The sequence below is a fragment of the Erinaceus europaeus genome, chromosome 1 (genome assembly GCF_950295315.1).
Source record: "Erinaceus europaeus chromosome 1, mEriEur2.1, whole genome shotgun sequence".
Classification (NCBI taxonomy): Eukaryota; Metazoa; Chordata; class Mammalia; order Eulipotyphla; family Erinaceidae; genus Erinaceus; species Erinaceus europaeus.
This window is the reverse complement of record NC_080162.1, coordinates 75,632,453-75,651,852: the sequence shown is the minus strand read 5'-3', so window position 1 is coordinate 75,651,852 and position 19,400 is coordinate 75,632,453.

Genomic DNA, 19,400 nt, shown 5'->3' with positions numbered 1-19,400 from the left:
TGGACTTTGGAGCCTTAGGCATGAGAGTCTCTTTGCATAACCATTATGCTATCTACCCCTGCCCATAAATAAATATTTTTTAAAAAAAAGAAGAAAGGGAGATAGAGAGACAGACAAATACCTGCAACACTGCTTCACCACTTGTGAAGCTTTCCCCCTGCAAGTGGGGTCTGATGGCTCAAACCCAGGTCCTTGTGTACTGTAACTTGTGAGATCAATCGGGTACGCTTCCACCTGGCCCCCACCCTGTTTCCCTGATGCAGGGAAGGGCTGGTGGCCCTGGCCTCCTGTGGGAGAGCACCCCACACCCTTCCGGGCAGAGACTGGGCCTCGCCCCAGGCAGAACCAGCTAGAGCAGGCTCTCTGGGCCTCTCCCAGGCCCCTCCCATGACTCCAGACAAGCAGCCAGGCTTGCTGTCTGTGCCCCAACCATGGCAGGCACTGACCTATCACACTGATGGGGAGGGCTGGCATTCCAGTGCCTGAGGAGGGTCTGACACTGACCACCTATGTGACCTTGGTCCAGTTTCAAGCTGCTTCATGCCTCAGTTTCCCCATATCTAGTAGCTATTCACCAAGGCTGTCAAGAAGATTAAATGGCAATGTTTCAGGCACTTAGCAGTATCTGGCAGAGTCCTTGATAAACACTGACAATTTTTTGTTATTATTTATCCTCCTGTACCCAATTAATATATATATATTTTTTTTTAAAACTTTTTTTTTATATTTATTTTATTTATTTTTTCCCTTTTGTTGCCCTTGTTGTTTTATTGTTGTAGTTATTATTGTTGTTGTTGTTGTTGGATAGGACAGAGAGAAATGGAGAGAGGGAGGGGAAGACAGAGAAGGGGAGAGAAAGACAGACACCTGCAGACCTGCTTCACTGCCTGTGAAGCGACTCCCCTGCAGGTGGGGAGCCGGGGTTCGAACCAGGATCCTTATGCCGGTCTTCATGCTTTGTGCCACCTGCGCTTAGCCCGCTGTACTACAGCCCGACTCCCAATTAATATATATTTTAAAAGATCTATTTATTTGTGGTCCGGGAGGTGGCGCAGTGATAAGGCTTTGAACTCTCAAGCATGAGGTCCTGAGTTCGATCCCTGGCAGCATATGTGCCAGAGTGATGTCTGGTTCTTTCTCTCTCCTCCTATCTTTCTCATTAATAAATAAGTAAAATCTTTAAAAAAAAACATCTATTCATGAAAGAGAAAGGAGGGGGGAGAGAGCGAGGTCCAGAGCATCACTCTGGCACGTGCAACACTGGAAATTGAACTCAGGCCTTCATAGACACAATTTCAGTGCTTTGTCTACTGCTTTGATCAGCTCTGGGTTATGGTGGTGCCAGGGATCAAACCCGGAGACTTTTTTTGTATGCAAGTCCTGTGCTGTACCACTGTGCTTCCTGCCCACTGAGCTAATTTAAAAAATACAATTTGGGGTACTGGTGAGGACCGGGAAGAAAATCAACAGGGGTGAGTGACAAGAGAGAATAGGGTGGGTGTGAGGCCACTTTAGAGGGGTGTTTGAAGTGGGGAGGCCTCTTAGAGGAGGTGACCCTAGAGAAAAACTGAGTGAGAAGAGGCACCAGCAATAGCTGGAGCAGGCTGGGGAGGTTTGAGAGCCTCAGCAGGGTGTGGTAAGGAGAATCCAGCTCTAGGAGCTCTTCCTGGAGGTGCTGGACCGGACCGGTTGTGTCCTTTCTTCTTTATTTTACTTATTACATTTGAGAGAGAGGGAAGGAATGAGAGAAAGAGAGAAGCCAGAGCACTACTCTAGTACTCCATTCTGGGGTTCAAGCCAGAAACCTCAGGCGTGCAAGTCCAGTGCTCCACTGCTTGAGCCAGTTTCCCGGCTGCATGATCCTGCCCTCTCAGTGCAGGAGGGAGGAGTGAGACTGGAGGGCCAGGAATTGTATCTTTCTACAGACAGGCTTCATTTAGTCTACACAGTTGCTCTGTGGGGGAGACATCCTTGTGGCCTTGAGGCGGTGCTGGGGTCTGGCCAGGAGACATGGACTGGCTTAACAGGCAGGGCCTGGACAAAACTTGGGGTGACTATGGGGTGGCGGCCAAACATGGTATAGGGCTAAGCTGGGACATCCAAGCCCTGGGGCCTCTGGCTAGCGTGGGACCCCAGGTCAGGCGAGGGGGCAGACCTGGGCAATACTTGCACACCAGCATAGGTGGGAGGTGGAATGCGCGCGGCATGCAGAGTCCTGCAGGCACCAGACTGCATGGCTAGGTTAGGGCCCTACCCTCAGGGGCCCTGTGGGCCTGCTCCTGGCATCCTTCCCAAAGCAAACAATCACAGTCCGGAGGGCAGCCAGGTGACTCTAGTTTGTCTCTTTGGATCCTTGTCTGTCTTTCCTGTCTGCAGGGCAAGCTCTCTGCTTGAAATTGGAATGAAGTTGGGAGGAGGTTCAATAGCTAGAGTGCATGCCTTTCATATGTGAGGCCCCAGATTCCATCCCCAGTGCTGCATATGACCGAAGAGGGCTTCATGTCTCTTTCTCTCTACAAAAAGCAGTCAAGGGAGCCAGGCGGTGGCGCACCTGGTTAAGGACCCACACAAGCAAGGATCTAGGTTCAAGACCCCAATCCCCACCTGCAGGGGGGACACTTCACAAGCAGGCAAAGCAAGTCTGCAGGTATCTTTCTCTCTCCTTCTCTATCTCCCTCTCCTCTCTCAACTTCTCTCTGTCCTATCCAGTAAAATGGAAGACAATGGCCACCAGGAGCAGTGGATTCATAATGTTGGCATTGAGCCCCAGCAAAAATAATGATAATAAACAGTCAGCCGATCAGTCCAAGTAAGCAAAGGTGCAGACAGACTGGCCCACTCACTTTTGTATGCGCAGAGGGGTTTGCACACAGGGACTCCTTTGGACATTGCTGAGGTGATGGAGCGCAGGCACAGAGAAACTGAGAAACCAGCCCCAGGGGACCCAGGGAGGGGGAGGCTGAGGAAGCAGTCTCACTCCAGAGCAGCCCCTGCCCATGCTGTGCTTCAGGGAATAAGGAACCCAGTTCCAGGGCCCCAGCCTAGAGGGGGCATTCAGCATGGCCCTGGGCAGTCACCACCCTGACAGCTGCCTGCCTCTTCCGGGCCTGGACACGTCTAGGGGTGTCTATAGAGAGGTGGGCCTGGCCTGGCCTAGGAGCTAAGCTTGGATGCCCATGGGCAGGAAGAGGTGCTGGGCTTGTGTCCGCTCCCCAGAGGACACCTATGTGTGTGTGTGTGGGGGGGTGAGTGGTCAGCCAGGAAGAGTGCAGGGGCTGGGCTCTGGGTGGGACAGACAGAGCTGTTGAGGCACCTTCATGGGGGGTGGGGCCCTGGGTGCTCTGCCCATCTCCACTCCCACCCAGCATGTAGTCACAGGCTGCCCCCAGGGGTTCTGGGGAGTCCAGAGAGGGACAAGGAGTTCCACAGCTCTTTGTGGTGGGCCCAGCCCCCTTCCCAGGCAGAGTGCCAGGATGCTGCAAGGCCAGCTGCGGGCGGGGCGGGATGCAGGGAAGGAGCCTGCAGGCCCGGGAGCTGGCAGGAAGGACAAAGAGATAAGGGACCAGCCCAGGTGCTGAGTCAGGCTGGGTCCCCGGAGACAGCTTCATGCTGGCAGGGTCACCTCAGGCTGGTGGGCTGGCTTCAGCTTAGTAGGCTCAGAAAACTGATTTATAAGGAGGATCAGATGGGGGAAGGGGTACTAAAGCAGCCAAATTCTCCGGGGCCTCGACTCTTAGATCCAAATGCCGGGCTCTTCCTCCATAATGTACACCAGACCATCAGGGCACACATGTTTATCTGTTTTAACTTATTTATTTATTTATCTCAGAGGAGAGAGGTAGGACCAGAGCATCACTGACACATGTGATGCTGGGGATCAAACTTAAGAACTTGAACCGGGATCCCTGTGCGGTTAACCCACTGCACTACCGCCCAACCCCCAATGCCTGATATCTTGTAGGTGCTCACTAAAAGCCACTTTCCTCCAAGGACTGGCTGCCTCTGTCTTGCACTGATTCTGGAAGAACTGCTTTTGGCTGTCAGGTACTAGCATTTGCCTGAGCATCAGGAGTGGGTTAGACATTAAAAAAAAAAAAATTCTTTATTAGGGGGTTAATGGTTTACAGACAACAGTAAAATACAATAGTTGGTACATGCATGACATTTCCCAGTTTTCCACATAACAATACAACCCCCACTAGGTCCTCTGCCATCATGTTCCAGGACCCAAACACCCCCACCCTCCACCCCTAACCCCAGAGTCTTTTACTTTGGTGCAATACACCAATTCCAGTCCAAGTTCTGCTCAGTGTTTTCCCTTCAGATCTTTTTTTTTCTTTATTGGGGAATTAATGTTTTACATTCAACAGTAAATACAATAGTTTGTACATGCATAACATTCCCCAGTATCCCATATAACAATACAACCCCCACTAGGTCTACTGTCATCCTTCTTGGACCTGTATTCTCCCCAGCCACCCTTCCCTTCTGATCTTTTTCTCAACTTCTTCCTATGAGTGAGATCATCCTATACTCACCCTTCTGTTTCTGACTTGGGTGAGACTATTTGGAGGGGGCATTTCTTCACTAACGGGTGGCCACTGGGCCTCTCCGGCTGGTGCCAGGAGACTCCCCACATTGTCACACACCTTCCCTGCCCAAGGCTGGGCTGGCTTGGCACACAGCAGCAGCTTCTTTTTTGGCAATTTTTCATCCCCCTACAAGTTCCCTGGAGCCTGACACCACACTGTTCTGTCTTGTCTGTGGGTGTGCTGGCAACAGCAAGTCTGGAAGGGGAGTGAGGCCCATCCTTGTAGGGTGTTGGAGGGGGCTCTTCCTGCGTTGCACCCCCAGCCCATGGAGCAGGCTGAGAGCACACGTAGGGGCACACGCTGTCCCTGGGACAGGTGTGAAAGAGCTCAGAAGATGGAGGGGGCACTAGTAGGACTGATGGCTTCTAGAAAATTGTCTTTGTGGCATCTGATATGAGATCCTGATTTTGATTCCCTTTCTCTCTATCTCTCCATCTCTCCTTTACTCTCTCATGTTAATGAAAGAAAGAAAAAAAAGAGGGAGGGAGAAAGGAAGGAAAGAAAGGAGGTAAGGAGGAAGGAACAAAAGAAGGAGAGAAAGAAAGATGCAGTCCAGAGGTGGTAGAGTGGGTTCTCTAGCCACTGGATTCTTAAGCATGAGACACCAAGTTTATTTTTTATTTTTTATATTTATTTATTTAGTATCCCTTGTTTTTTTATTGTTGTTGCAGTTATTATTGTTGTTATTGATATCATTGTTGTTAGATAGCACAGAGAGAAATGGAGAGAGGAGGGTTAAGACAGAGAGGGGGAGAGAAAGATAGACGCTGGCAGACCTGCTTTACCGCTTGTGAACTGACTCCCCTGTAGGTGAGGAGCCGGGGGCTCGAACCGGGATCCTTAAGCCAGTCCTTGTGCTTTGTGCCATGTGTACTTAACCTGCTGCGCTACCGCCTGACTCCCTGAGACCCCAAATTTTATTCCTCGCATCACATGTGCCAGTGTGATGCTCTGGTTTTTCTCCTTCTCCTTCTTTTCATTCTTCTCTCTTACTAATAAATGAGTGAATCTTAAAAAGAAAGAAAACCCTGTCATTTCTGTGAGTTAGAAAGTATGAGCTACTGATGACCCTCACCATCGTGTTTTTGCAGGAATGTGAACTGAACGAGACTAGGGGTGTCTATGGACAGGACTTAGACACCCTTTCTCAGGCCTCTGTCTACCAGCCTTGTCCATTTGGTAGCAGTGGCCTCTGTCCCCATCCTGAGGCACCTCATGGCTTTGGTGAGCTATGGGACCCACTTCAGAAAATGCTGAGATCATTAAACACCCCCAAACCCCTATCACAACTGGAAAGATCTTGAGGACTCTGGAAGAACCTAAGGTCCAAATAAGTTAAGAGATAATCTAGTCTTTGGTTTATTTATTTATTTTTAAAATGTTTGTTTATTTATTTCATGGAAGAGAGAGACTGAGTTTAAAGCATTGCTCTGTAGCCAAATAAATGATAGATCACCAGGCAGGGTATGCTTGAACCCAGGCTTAAGCCCTGGCACCAGACAGGAGGGACTATGGCATCCGAGGAAACACCTATGCAGTAGAGCCTCTTTTGTTCTCTATCTGACTGAAAAAGCTGGCCAGGGAATGAAATAACACATGTCTGAGGCCCTGAGACTGCAGAAAGAAGCAGAACACTGCTCAGTTCTGGTATAATGGGGTGCTAGGTTATTGAACCTAGGGCCCTGCACATGCGAGTCCTATGTTCTACCTACTGAGTAACCTCCCCCGCCCCCCAGCTACAGTGTGTGTGTGTGTGTGTGTGTGTGTGTGTGTGTTGGTGTTGGGGATTGAACCCAGGACCTCATACATGTAAACCATGATATATATTCCCTTTTGTTGCCCTTTTTTTTTTTTTTTTTATTGTTGCAGTGATTATTTTTGTTGTCATTGTTGGAAAGGACAGAGAGAAAAGGAGCAAGGAGAGGAAGACAGAGAAGGGGAGAGAAAGATAGACACCTGCAGACCTGCTTCACCGCCTGTGAAGCGACTCCCCTGCAGGTGGGGAGCCGGGGGCTCGAACCAGGATCCTTACTCCGGCCCTTGCTCTTTTTTTTTTTTCCAAGAAAGATGACAGAGGACCTAGTGGGAGTTGTATTGTTATATGGGAAACTGAGGAATGTTATACATGTACAAACTATTGTATTTACTGTTGAATGTAAAACATTAATTCCCCAATAAAGACATTTAAAAATGTGTAGACATAAGCAGAGATTCACATGCAGTTGTAAAAAAAAGTAATATAAAGAGAACCACCTTTCACCCAGTGATAACATTTTTCAAGACTATAGAATTTCACAAAGATATTGTCAATGGTAAAAATCCATCAATCATATTCACATTATTTCCCTATGTTTTCTGAAGTATGTGTGTGAGTGTGAAGTTCTTTTATTTTTAATATTTTATTTATTGACTGAAGAGAGGGATAGTAGGAGAGAAAGAACCAGACATCACTCTAGCACATGTGCTGCCAGGGATTAAAGTCAGGACCTCAAGATTGGGAGTCTAACACTTTATCCACTGTGTCACCTCCCACACCACAAATGTGTGTTAAGTTCTATAGTGTTACCACCTGCATTCTACCACCACACTCAAAATACTGAACAGTTCCAACTCAAACTCCATGGAAGTTTTCTTTTTAAAATTTTTTTATTTATGAAAAGGAAACATTGACTAAAAAATAGGATAAGAGTGGTACTACTCTACACAATTCCCACCACCAGAATTCCGTATCCCATCCCCTCCCCTGATAACTTTCCTATTCTTTATCACTCTGGGAGTATGGGTCCAAGGTCACTGTGGGATGCCGAAGGTGGGAAGTATTACCTTTCTTTCTTTTTTTTTTTTTTTTAATAATTTATTTCTTTATTGGGGAACGGCCCTTGCTCTTTGTGTCACATGCGTTTAACCCACTGCGCTACCGCCCAACTCCCTGCTCTACTTTTTTTTTTTTTTTTTTGCCTCCAGGGTTATAGTTGGGGCTCAGTGCCTGCACTATGAATCCACTGCTCCAGGTGGTCATTTTTTCCATTTTTGTTGCCTTTGTTGTTATTATTATTGTTATTGTCATTGTTGCTGGATAGGACAGAGAGGAATCGAGAGAGGAGGGGAAGACTGAGAGTGAGAGAGAAAGATAGACACCTGAGGACCTGCTTCACTGCTTGTGAAGTGACCCCCCTGCAGGTGGGGAGCCAGGGGCTCGAACTGGGATCCTTATGCCAGTCCTTGCATTTCTCACCATGTGTGCTTAACCCACTGCGCTACCACTCGGTCACTCACTCTACCACTTTTTATCTTAAAACTATAACTTGACTCCATGTTTTGCCTGTAGAAACTCTTTTAATTTTTTTTTTTTTTTAACCAGAGCACTGCTCAGCTCTGACTTATCGTGGTTCAGGAGATTGAACCTGGGACTTTGGAGCCTCAGGCAAGACAGTCTCTTTGCATAACCATTATGTTATCTCCCTCATGTCTACATTTAATCTTTACAACTGTCCTATACATAAAGGAGCTAACATATTAAAAAGAAGAAAACAGTTTAAAGTAAGCACCGTTTTCCACATACAATTCCTACAGGGTAAACTGAGGTCTGAAAAGGCAATTCTTTGCCCAAAATCCACAACTAGCAAGTGGCAGTGCTAGGTAGCTCTTAATCCAGTGGTACCCACCACCCTGCAGCAGCACCCAGGAGGTGGGCAGATCTTTCTGTTGGAGACTGAGCTCGAGGAGTTTCACAAGACTCCAAGAAAGGAATCTTCTTTGTTAGGAGAGTCTGGTTTTTCACTCCACTGGGTGACAGTCCTCTGCTGCTGACTCTAGGGTCTGGGGACATCATGTGGGTGGGCCCTGCTGCCCATGGCTTCCCCACCAGCAGCCTACCCCCTCCCGAAGAGGCCATGCTTTGGTCTCACTTCATTCTCATGCTGCTTATCTCCATTCTACAGAGAGACTCCTAGGGGAACTGAAGCCCAGAGAGGGGAAGTAACATCCTCTGAGTCACACAGCCAAGCAGATGGTGAGGCTGGGATTCAAACTCCAATACTGGGTGTTCAAGATGACAAAAGAATGAGCTTCTGGGGTTGGGACATAGAAACAGCAGCTGGGCCACATGTCATCAGGCTCCTGCTGTCCTCTGAGTAACTGCCTCCCCAACAGCCCACTACAGTTCCACCTCCAAAGTGATATACCAGGGTTTCTCTGCCTTTCTCCCCAGGCTTCCCTTTCTCAGCCTCAGGAGGGCTGACAGTCAGTGGCTCAGTGGCATACAGGCCCAGCAGATAAGACAACACTCAGAAGGAAGAAGAGGAGGAGAAGGAGGAGGAAGAAAAGAAGGAGTAAGAGAAGGGGTAGAAAGAAGAGGAAGGGCTTGAGCCCCCGGCTCCCCACCTGCAGGGGAGTCGCTTCACAGGCGGTGAAGCAGGTCTGCAGGTGTCTATCTTTCTCTCCCCCTCTCTCTGTCTTCCCCTCCTCTCTCCATTTCTCTCTGTCCTATCCAACAATGAACAACATCAGCAATGGCAATAATAATAACCACAACGAGGCTACAACAACAAGGGCAACAAAAAGGGGGAAAAATGGCCTCCAGGAGTGGTGGATTCATGGTGTAGGCACGGAGCCCAGCAGTAACCCTGGAGGCAAAAAAAAAAAAAAAAGAAAGAAGATGAAGAAGAGGAGGGGAAAGAGGAGGAAGAAGAGGAAAAGAAGGAGGGAGAGGAGGAAGAGAAGGAGAGGAGGGTGAGGGAAGGGAAGAGAACAGAGGGAGGAGGGGCAGAAGGAGAAGAGAGGCAGCTACCACTTCCTCCCCTGTCCCCCCCCCCCCACCTGCACTTTCTCTCTCCTTACTTGAAGAGCTTTGGTCTCCTAGGGGGGGCATGCTGTCTGGTGTGGGTGTTCTTTCTTGTCAGTTCACTGGCTCCTAGTGATAGAGTTGTCCACCCATCGGTCCAGCCCACCTGCAGACTCTCACTGGGGGCCTGCGATGGTCTGAGGGGTGCAGGTCCCTTGGTGCTTCACTTCTTGTCCTTTGCTGTTGTTGTCACTGGGGCTTCACTGTTCTGCACTGACTTTGTCAGATACTAGAGAGAGACAGATGCAGATAGACAGAGGGAAAGAAATCACAGCACCAAAGCATCCTCAGTGGAAGGATGAGCAGTGGGAGCCGAGCTCAGACCTGGGTGGTATACATGGCAAAGCAGGACAATATCCAGGTGAGCTGTCTTGCCAGTCCACTCCCACCTCCTTGAAGGCAGGGTGGTTCATGTTTGCATGTACATAATCTAACCATTACTTGACAGCAGAGGGGGGACCAGTCCTGGGTGCAAACTGTGCTGCTAATAATATAAAGACATAACCTACTTATGTATGTATTTATTTATATATAACAATTGTATACACATATTAAATTTATTTGTTTAGGTTAGAGATAGAGAGAAATTGAAAAGGAAGGGGAGGAGATAGAGAGGGAGAGAGAGAAACAGCTACAGTACTGTTTCACCACTCAAGAAGCTTCCCCCCTGTGAGGGCCAGAGGCTTGAATCTGTGTCCTTGGGCACAATGACATGTGCACTCTACTGGGTGTGTCACCACCTAACCCTAAACCTATTTAAAATTTTTAAAGAATTTTTTATTATCTTTAGTTATTTGATAGAGATAGTCAGATACTGAGAGGGAAGGGGATGATAGAGAGAGAGAGTGGTCCAGGAAGTGGCCCAGTGGATAAAGCATTGGACTCTCAAGCATGAGGTCCCAAGTTCAATCCCTAGCTATACGTGTACCCGGGTGAACCTGGTTCTTTCTCTCTCGCCTCCTATCTTTCTCTTTAATAAATAAGTAAAATCTAAAATAAATATTAAAAAAAAAAGAGTGGGAGAAAGACAGAGAGGCACCCACAACACTGCTTCACCACTCACAAAGCTTTCGACCTGCAGGTGGGGAGTGGGGCTCGAACCCGGTCCTTAAGCATCGTAACATGTAGGTTCAACCAGGTGCGTCACCATACAGCCTTCTAAATTAAAAAAAAAAATTATTGGGATTATTAATGGTTTACAGTAAATAAAGTTGTTGATACATGTGTGGAATTTCTTTTTAAAAATTTTTTATTACTGTATATAGAAAGAAATTAAGAGGGGGTGGGGAGAGAGAGAGAAAGAGACAGAGAGACACCTGCAGACTTGTTTCACCACTTGTGAAGCTTCCCCCCTGCTTCCCCCTGCTGGGGACCAGGGGCTTGAATCTGGGTCCTTGTGCACTGTAATGTGTACATTTAGCCAAGTGTGTCACCGCCTGGCCCCATGAAATATCTTAACTTTCTGCAAAACACTCTCACTCCCAGCCGAAGCCATCTTCCACCATCACGCACCAGGACCTGAAAACCTCCCTCCCACCCCAGAGCCCTTTCCTTTGGTGCAGTACACCAAAGGCAGTTCAGGTCCTACTGTTTGTTTGTTTGTTTCCCTTTCCTGCTCTTATTTCTCACCTTCTGTCCATGAGTGAGATCATCCCATATTCACCCTTCTCTTTCTGGTTTATCTCACTAAAGTTGATTCCTTCAAGCTCCATCCAAGATGAGGTGAAGAAAGTGAATTCATCATTCTTTTTTTTTTTTAAATTTATTTCTTTATTGGGGAATTAATGTTTTACATTTAACAGTAAATACAATAGTCTGTACATGCATAACATTCCCCAGTTTCCCATGAATTCATCATTCTTAATAGCTGAGTAGTATACTTTTTAATTAAACATTTATTATTATTATTATTATTATTGCCTCTAGGATTATCACTTGGACTTTGTGCCTACACTATGAATCCACAGCTCCTGGTGACCATTTTCCTCCTTTTTCTTCAATAGGACAGAGAGAAATTGAGAAAGGACAGACAGAAAAAGGAGAGTCAGAGAGACATTTGTAATACCTGATTCACCATTTGTGGATGTCCCTTTTGCAGATGGGGAATGGGGACTCAAACCTGGGTCCATGAGCATGATAATGTGCAAGCTTAACCAGATACACCATTACCCAGCCTCCCCAACCCATTTTATTTATTTATTTATTACTGGATAGAGAAATTGAGAGGGGAGATAGAGAGGAAGAGAGACAGAACCTGCAGCCCTGCTTCACCACTCATGAAGCTTTCTCCCCTGCAGGTGGGGACCAGAGGCTTGTACCTGGGTTCTTGCACACTGTAATGTGAGCACTTAACCAGGTGCACCACTGCCTGACACCCCCCAACCCATTTCTTAAAAAATATTTTTATTTTGTTGGATAGAGATAGAGAAAAATTGGGGGCTGGGAGGTAGCACACTGGGTTAAATGCACATGGCATGAAGACTGGCACAGGAGCAGTGGATTTGTAGTGCAGGCACCAAGCCCCAGCAATAACCCTGGAGGCAAAAAAAAAAAAGAGAGAGAGAGAGAGAAATCGAGAAGGGGAGAGAGGGACAGACACCTGCAGTACTGCTTCACCATTCATTAAGATTTCCTCTAGGGAGTCGGGCGGTAGCGTAGCAGGTTAAGCGCAGGTGGCGCAAAGCACAAGGACCAGCATAAGGATCCTGGTTCAAGCCCCTGGCTCCCCACCTGCAGGGGAGTCGCTTCACAGGCGGTGAAGCGGGTCTGCAGGTGTCTATCTTTCTCTCCCCTCTCTCTCTGTCTTCCCCTCCTTTCTCCATTTCTCTCTGTCCTATCCAACAACGATGACATCAATAATAACTACAACAATAAAAACAACAAGGGCAACAAAAGGGAATAAATAAACAAATAAACATTTAATAAATAAATAAATAAAAATTAAAAAAAATTTCCTCTTGCAGGTGAGAAGCAGGGGCTTAAACCCAGGCACATGCTAACATGTGTGCTCAGCCAGGTACACCACTACTTGACTCCCCAATCCTTTTTTTTTAATATAATTTTTTACTTTATTTTTTTCCCTTTTGTTGCCCTTGTTTATCATCATCATTGTTGTTGTTATTGTTGTCATTGTTGTTGGATAGGACAGAGAGAAATCGAGAGAGGAGGGGAAGAGAAAGATAGACACCTGCAGACCTGCTTCACCGCCTGTGAAGAGACACCTCTCCTGGTGGAAACCTGGGGGCTCGAACCAGGATCCTTACACCGATCCATGCGCTTTCCACCATGTGCACTTAACCTGCTGCGCCACCACCCAGCTCCCAATATAATTTTTAAAGTTTCTCTCTGTCTTTTCCGGCAATAATGACATCAATAATAACAACAATAAAAACAACAAGGGCAAAAGAAGGAAAATAAATAAATAAATAAAATATTAAAAAAATTATCTTTATTTATTTGTAAGATAGAGACAGCCAGAAACCAAGGGGGAAGTGGGTGATAGGGAGATAGACATTAAAATAGAGAGAGAGGGAGATAGACTGTAGCACTGCTACACCACTTGCAAAGCTTTTCCCCTGCAAGTGGGGATTTTGGACTTGAACTTGGGTCCTTGTGCATTGTAACATGTACTCTCAATCAGATGCACTACCACCTCTGCCCCCCTATTTTTTAAACAAAGTATCTGTCAAGGTAGGATCTCTACCTTGATGATTACACTCTTTCTTTCTCTCTTCCTTCCTTCCGTCCTTCCATCCTTCCTCTCTTTCTTTCTTTCATATTTATTTATTCCCTTTTGTTGCCCTTGTTGTTTTATTGTTGTACTTATTATTGTTGTCATCGTTGTTGGATAGGACAGAGAGAAATGGAGAGAGGAGGGGAAGACAGAGAAGGGGAGAGAAAGACAGACACCTGCAGACCTGCTTCACCACTTATAGATTTACTCCCCTGCAGGTGGAGAGCCGGGGCTTGAACCTGAATCCTTATGCCAGTCCTTGCGCTTGGCGCCACCTGCACTTAACCCACTGCGCTACTGCCGGACTCCCGATTACACTGTTTCTGAGTTGACTTTTTTTTTTTTCCTCCAGGGTTATTGCTGGGCCTCAATGCCTACACTACAAATCCACTGCTCCTGGAGGCCATTTTTGTTGTTGTTGTATAGGACAGAGAGAAACTGAGAGAGGAGGGGTAGATAGAGAAGAGGAGAGGAGAGAAAGATGCCTACAGACCTGCTTCACCGCTTGCAAAAGGATACCTCTGCAGGTGGGGATACAAGGGCTCGAACCGGGATCCTTTGCACTGGTCCTTGCACTTTCACTATGTGCATTTAACACCTGGCCACCTCTGAGCTGACTTTTTCATTCAAACAGAAATATAGTAAATTGAGTAGTGGCTATAGGTAAAGCATTGGACATGAAAGCATGAGATGCTGAATTATCCCTAGCACTATATGTACTAGAGTGATGATATGATTCTCTCTCATTGGGAGTAGGGTGGTAGCCCAGCAGGTTAAACACAAAGTGCAAGGACTGGAGTAAGGATCCTGGTTTGAGCCCCAGCTCCTCACCTGCAGGGGAGTCACTTCACAAGTGGTGAAGCAGGTCTGCAGGTGTCTATCTTTTTCTCCCCCTCTATGTCTTCCCCTCCTCTCTCCATTTCTCTGTGTCCTATCCAACAACAATGACATCAATAACAATAATAACTACAACAATAAAACAAGAAGGGCAACAAAAGGGAATAAATAAAAATAAAAAATGATTCAATAATTAAAATAAATCTACATACACACATGCACACACACACATGCATACACACACACATTTTTTCAGAAAGAAGGAGCTAAAACAGAGGCAGAGAGAGTGAAAGAGACCACAGCACTGACACTTCCTTCAATGGAGTGGGAGTCAGACTTGAACTTGGGTCATGCACATGGCAAAACAGTGCATTATCCAAATGATTTATTTTTCTGGCCAAATAAATCTCTTTAAAGATAATTGTTTATTTATTTATGAGAGAGAGGTGAATATGGAGATAGAGAACCAGAGCATCACTCTGGCTCATGTGATGCGGGGGATTGAATTTGGAACCTCATGTACTACCTCCCAGACTGCAAATAAATACATGTTTAAAAAATAATAAAAGGCAGAGAGAGAGAGAGATGAGAAGACACCTCGTCATGTGCCATGACACTCCCATGTGGTGCCAGGGTTTGAACCTGGACCATATTACATGCTATGACATGACCCTCCCTGGTGAGCTATCTCTCTGGCTCCTGCATCTGAATAGATATTTCTCCCAAGAAGAAACAAACTGCCACTGTCAGAACACAAGGATGCTCAACATCATTAGTATTAAGGAGACACAGATCAAAGCCCCCCGAGACACTACTTCATGCCCACTTAAAGGACTCTAAATCAAAAAGACATAATAATAAGTGTTGGTGAGGATGGGAAAACACTGGAGCCCTCCCACACTGCTAATAGGAATGTGAGATGGTGCAGCTGCTTTGAAAACCAGTTTGGCAATCTCTTGAAATGTTAAACAGGATTATGACATGACTAAGCAACTCTACACCTGGGTATCTACCCTAGAGAATCGAAAGCATACATCCACACACACATTCACAGCAATATTATTCATAATTGTTAGAAATAACTTGAATGCCTTTCAACTGATGAATTGAGAAATATAATGTGGAATGTTATTAGGCCATAAGAAGAAATAAAATATTGATACATGCTACAACTTGCAAGAAAATTGAAGATGGTATCCCATGAGGACCAGGAGATAGCTCACCTGGTAAAGTGCACACTTTATTATTTAGTTATTTTTTTCTATTTGATAGGACAGAGAGAAATTTAGAGGGAAGGGGTATAAGAGGGAGAGAGACGGGAGTCGGGCGGTAGTGCAGTGGGTTAAGCGCAGGTGGTGAGAAGCACAAGGACCATCGTAAGGATCCCGGCTCCAGCCCCCAAATCCCCACCTGCAGGGGAGTGGCTTCACAGGCGGTGAAGCAGGTCCACAGGTGTCTATCTTTCTCTCCCCCTCTCTGTTTTCCCCTCCATTCTCCTTTCTCTCTGTGCTATCTAACAACGACAATATCAATAACAACAAAAATAATAACTATAACAACAATAAAAAAACAAGGGTAACAAAAGGGAAAATAAATAAATAAATAAATATTTAAAAAAAGAGGGAGAGAGACAGGCACAGCATTGCTTCACCTCTCGTGCAGGTGAGGACTGGAGGCTTGAACCCAGGTCCTTGTGCGCTGTAATATGTACACTTAACCAGGTGCTCTACCGCTTGGTCCCAAAAGTGCATACTTTATGAGGATTGTGGATCTGGGTTCAAGCCTCCAGTACCACATGGGAGCACTATGCATGAAAGGAAGATTCATGGGCAAAGAAATGTTACTGTAGTGTCTTCTCTCCCTATCACTTCTTCTCACTCCTCCTCTATCTGCAAAAGAAAAAAAAAAAAAAAGGACTCCACTGGGAGAATAGAATTATGCAGGTGTAAAGTCCTAGCAGCCCCCCCATATATATATATATGGCCAGGTAGTAGTGCACCCAGTTAAGTATACATAGTACTAAGCGCAGATTCTTTGCAAGGATCCATGTTCAAGCCCCCAGCTCCCCACCTGCAGGGGGGACACTTCACAAGCAGTGAAGCAAGTCAGCAGGTGTCTATCTTTCTCTCCCTCTGCTTCCCTCTCCTCTCAATTTCTCTCTGTCCTATCCAATAAAATGAAAAAAAAAAAAAAAAAAGGCCACCAGGAGCAGTGAATTCATAGTGCCACCACTGAGCCCCCAGTGATAACCCTAAAGACAATAATAAATAAATAAATAATAAATATCTACATTATTGTAAGTGAATGAAGTCAGTCACAGAGCCTATATATTATATGAGTCTCTTTATGTAAAATGTTCAAACTAGGCAAATCTATACGGACAGAAAGTAATTTCTGTGGGATGACAGGGGTGGTTGGGGGAATGGGGATTGACTACTAATGTGTAGGGACTTTTTTGGGAGGGGCTGGCTGAAAGTATTGGCCAGTAATAGTAACTGTGTTGCATCATGCCATAAATGTACTAGAAGCCATAGAAGGAAACTCTTTTTCATTTTATCTTCTTGATACAATTGATTGATAGAGTGTTTACTGCTCAGCTCTGCTTACCCTGGTGTGGGGGACTGAACATGGCAACTTGGAGCCTCGGGCATGAGAGTCTTCTTGCACAGTCATTATGCTGTCTCCTTATTCTTTATTTAGTTTGATGAATAAAATTATATTGATTTGCTATTAGTTTGCAGTGTGATGCAGGTTTCAGGAGCGGAGCTTCACACTGCTATATGCATACAGTCTCACCACACACACCAGCATGGGTCTAGTGCCTCTAGACCATGGTGCCATGCCCTTATCACAATGACCCCGCCACCCTCTCTTCCTAACCCCTCCCTTCCACTCTGGTAACCACCTTATTTTCCACACAATCGAAGAGTTATTTTTATTGTGATTTGTTAGATCATTTGCTTTAGTTATTTATATTTCACATGTGAGTGAAACCACCTGGCAATTGTCTTCTCTCTCTCTCTTTTCTTCTTTTTTCTTTTTTTGCCACCAGGGTTATTGCTGGGGCTCAGTGCCTGCATTGCAAATCCACAGCTCCCAGCAGCTTTTAAAAAACTTATTTATAGGGCGGAGGGTAGATAGCATAATGGTTATGCAAACAGACTCTCATGCCTGAGGCTTCCAAAGTCCCAGGTTCAATCCCCCGCACCACCATAAGCCAGAGCTGAACAGTGCTTTGTTAAAAAAAAAAAAAAACTTATTTATAAAAAAACAAAAAAAGTATTTATTTATTTATTATTGTATTGAGACAGAAATTGAGGTGAGGGGAGATAGAGATGAAAAGAGACTGAGTTGCAGCTCTACTTTGCTACTTATGAAGCTTTCCCCCTCCAAGTGGGGGCCAGGGGCTTGAACCCAGATCCTTGTATACTGTAGTGTGTGCACTTAACCAGGTGCACCACCACTAGGTCCCCTCCTAGTAGCTTCCCCCCCCCTTTTCTTTTATTACATAGAACAGAGAGAAACTGAGAGAGGAGGGAGAGCTAGAGAGGGAGAGAAAAAGATAGACACATGCAAACCTGATCCACCACTCATAAAGTGTCCCCCCTGCAAGTGGGGACCAGGGACTTGCCCATGAGAATGTGTGCACTAATCCAGGTGTGCCACTGCCAGGCCCCTCTTATACTTAAAAATTTTTTTTCTTGCCATGCAGGCTTTTGTTTAAGAAAAATTTATAAGATGGAAATACTGACAAGACTATAGGATGAGAGGGGCATAACTCTGCACAATTCCCACCACCAGAACTTCTTATCCAATTCTCTCCCTTGATAGCTTGACCATTCTTCTTCCTTTTTTTTTTTTTTTTTAGTATTTATTTCCTTTTGTTGCCCTTATTGAGCTTGCCCATTCTTTATCCCTCTGGGAGTACAGACGTGGTTTCCTTGCCTGGGACAGGCGGGTGTTGGGATGAAGTAAGGCGGCGGGTGCTGAGTGGTCTGGCACACCTGGAGCACAGAATAGGCTTTGGTGTCGTCAGGTAGGTGGGAGTCCAGCAGGAGTGAGCTGACTACATTTCCTCATGCCACAGTCCTCAAATTCCTCTTCAGACCTAGTGGGTGAGCCACCAGCTCTGGGCAGGACAGTGTCTCCTGGTGTCTGTGCCCACTTGTCAGGAGAGAAGAAGAAGGGGTCCCTCCACTGGGCAGCCCTCCCAAACAGGCCCCTCCCTCCTGCCCCCCAGTCCTGAGCAGCCACTCTGCAGCTCTTGCATGTGACCCTCAGCCTTCTAACCCTGTGTTTCTGTGCTTTTTCTACCTTCAGAGCCCCTCCCCTCAACCCCCTCAGCCATGGCTCCAGGCTGACTGCTTGGGTGTGTGTGTTGTGGCAGAGGGGAGTGGAGAAGGACTCTGCTGCCCTTGGAGTCCTGGAGACCCTGGTGTGAATCTCAGTCCTCCTCCAAGACTGATGACCCCACCTCTGAGCATCCTTCCTTCCCCCAGGCTAGCAGAAGGCTGCAGGGCCAGATTCTGTCTGACTCCAGCTTATTTGCTGTGGCTTCTGAGAAAGTTAGCCAAACTCCCCAGCCCTGGCCTCTCTGTCAGCAGAAAGGGTGACACCTACACCTCAAAAATTTGAGGATTGGGGCTGGGTCATGGTGCACCCAGTTGAGCTCACATATTACTATGTGCAAGGACCTGAGTTTGAGCCCTAGCTCTGTACCTGCATGGGGAAGCTTCAAGAGAAGTAAAGCAGTGTTGCAGGTGTTTCTCTGTCTCTTTATGTCCCTCTCCCCTCTCAATTTCTCTTTGTCCTATCAAAAAAAAAAAAAAAAGGCTCCCAGGAGCAGTGGATACTTCATGTAGCACTGAGCCCCAGTGACAATTCTGGTGGCAATTAAAAAAAATGGTCTGGTCCATGAAGGATGATAAATGACATAGTGGGGGTTGTATTGTTAAATGGGAAACTGGGGCATGTTATGCATGTACAAACTATTGTATTTACTGTTGAATGTAAAACATTAATTCCCCAGTAAAGAAATAAATAAAAAAAAATGGTCTGGGAGGTGGTGCAGTGGATAAAGGATTAGGCTCTCAAGCATGAGATCCTGAATACAGTCCCTGGCAGATGTGATATCTGCCAGAGTGATGTCTGGTTCTTTTTCTCTCTTCTCTTATCTTTCTTTCTTTTTTAAAACTATTTAAAATATTTTATTTATTTATCAATGAGAGGAATAGGGAGAGAGAGAGAGAAAGAACCAGACATCACTCTGGTACATGTGCTGCCAAGGATTGAACTCAGGATCTCATGCTTGAAAGTCCAATGCTTTATCCACTGTGCCACCTCCCAGACCACTCTCCTATCTTTCTTATTAATAAGTAAATAAATAAAATCTTTA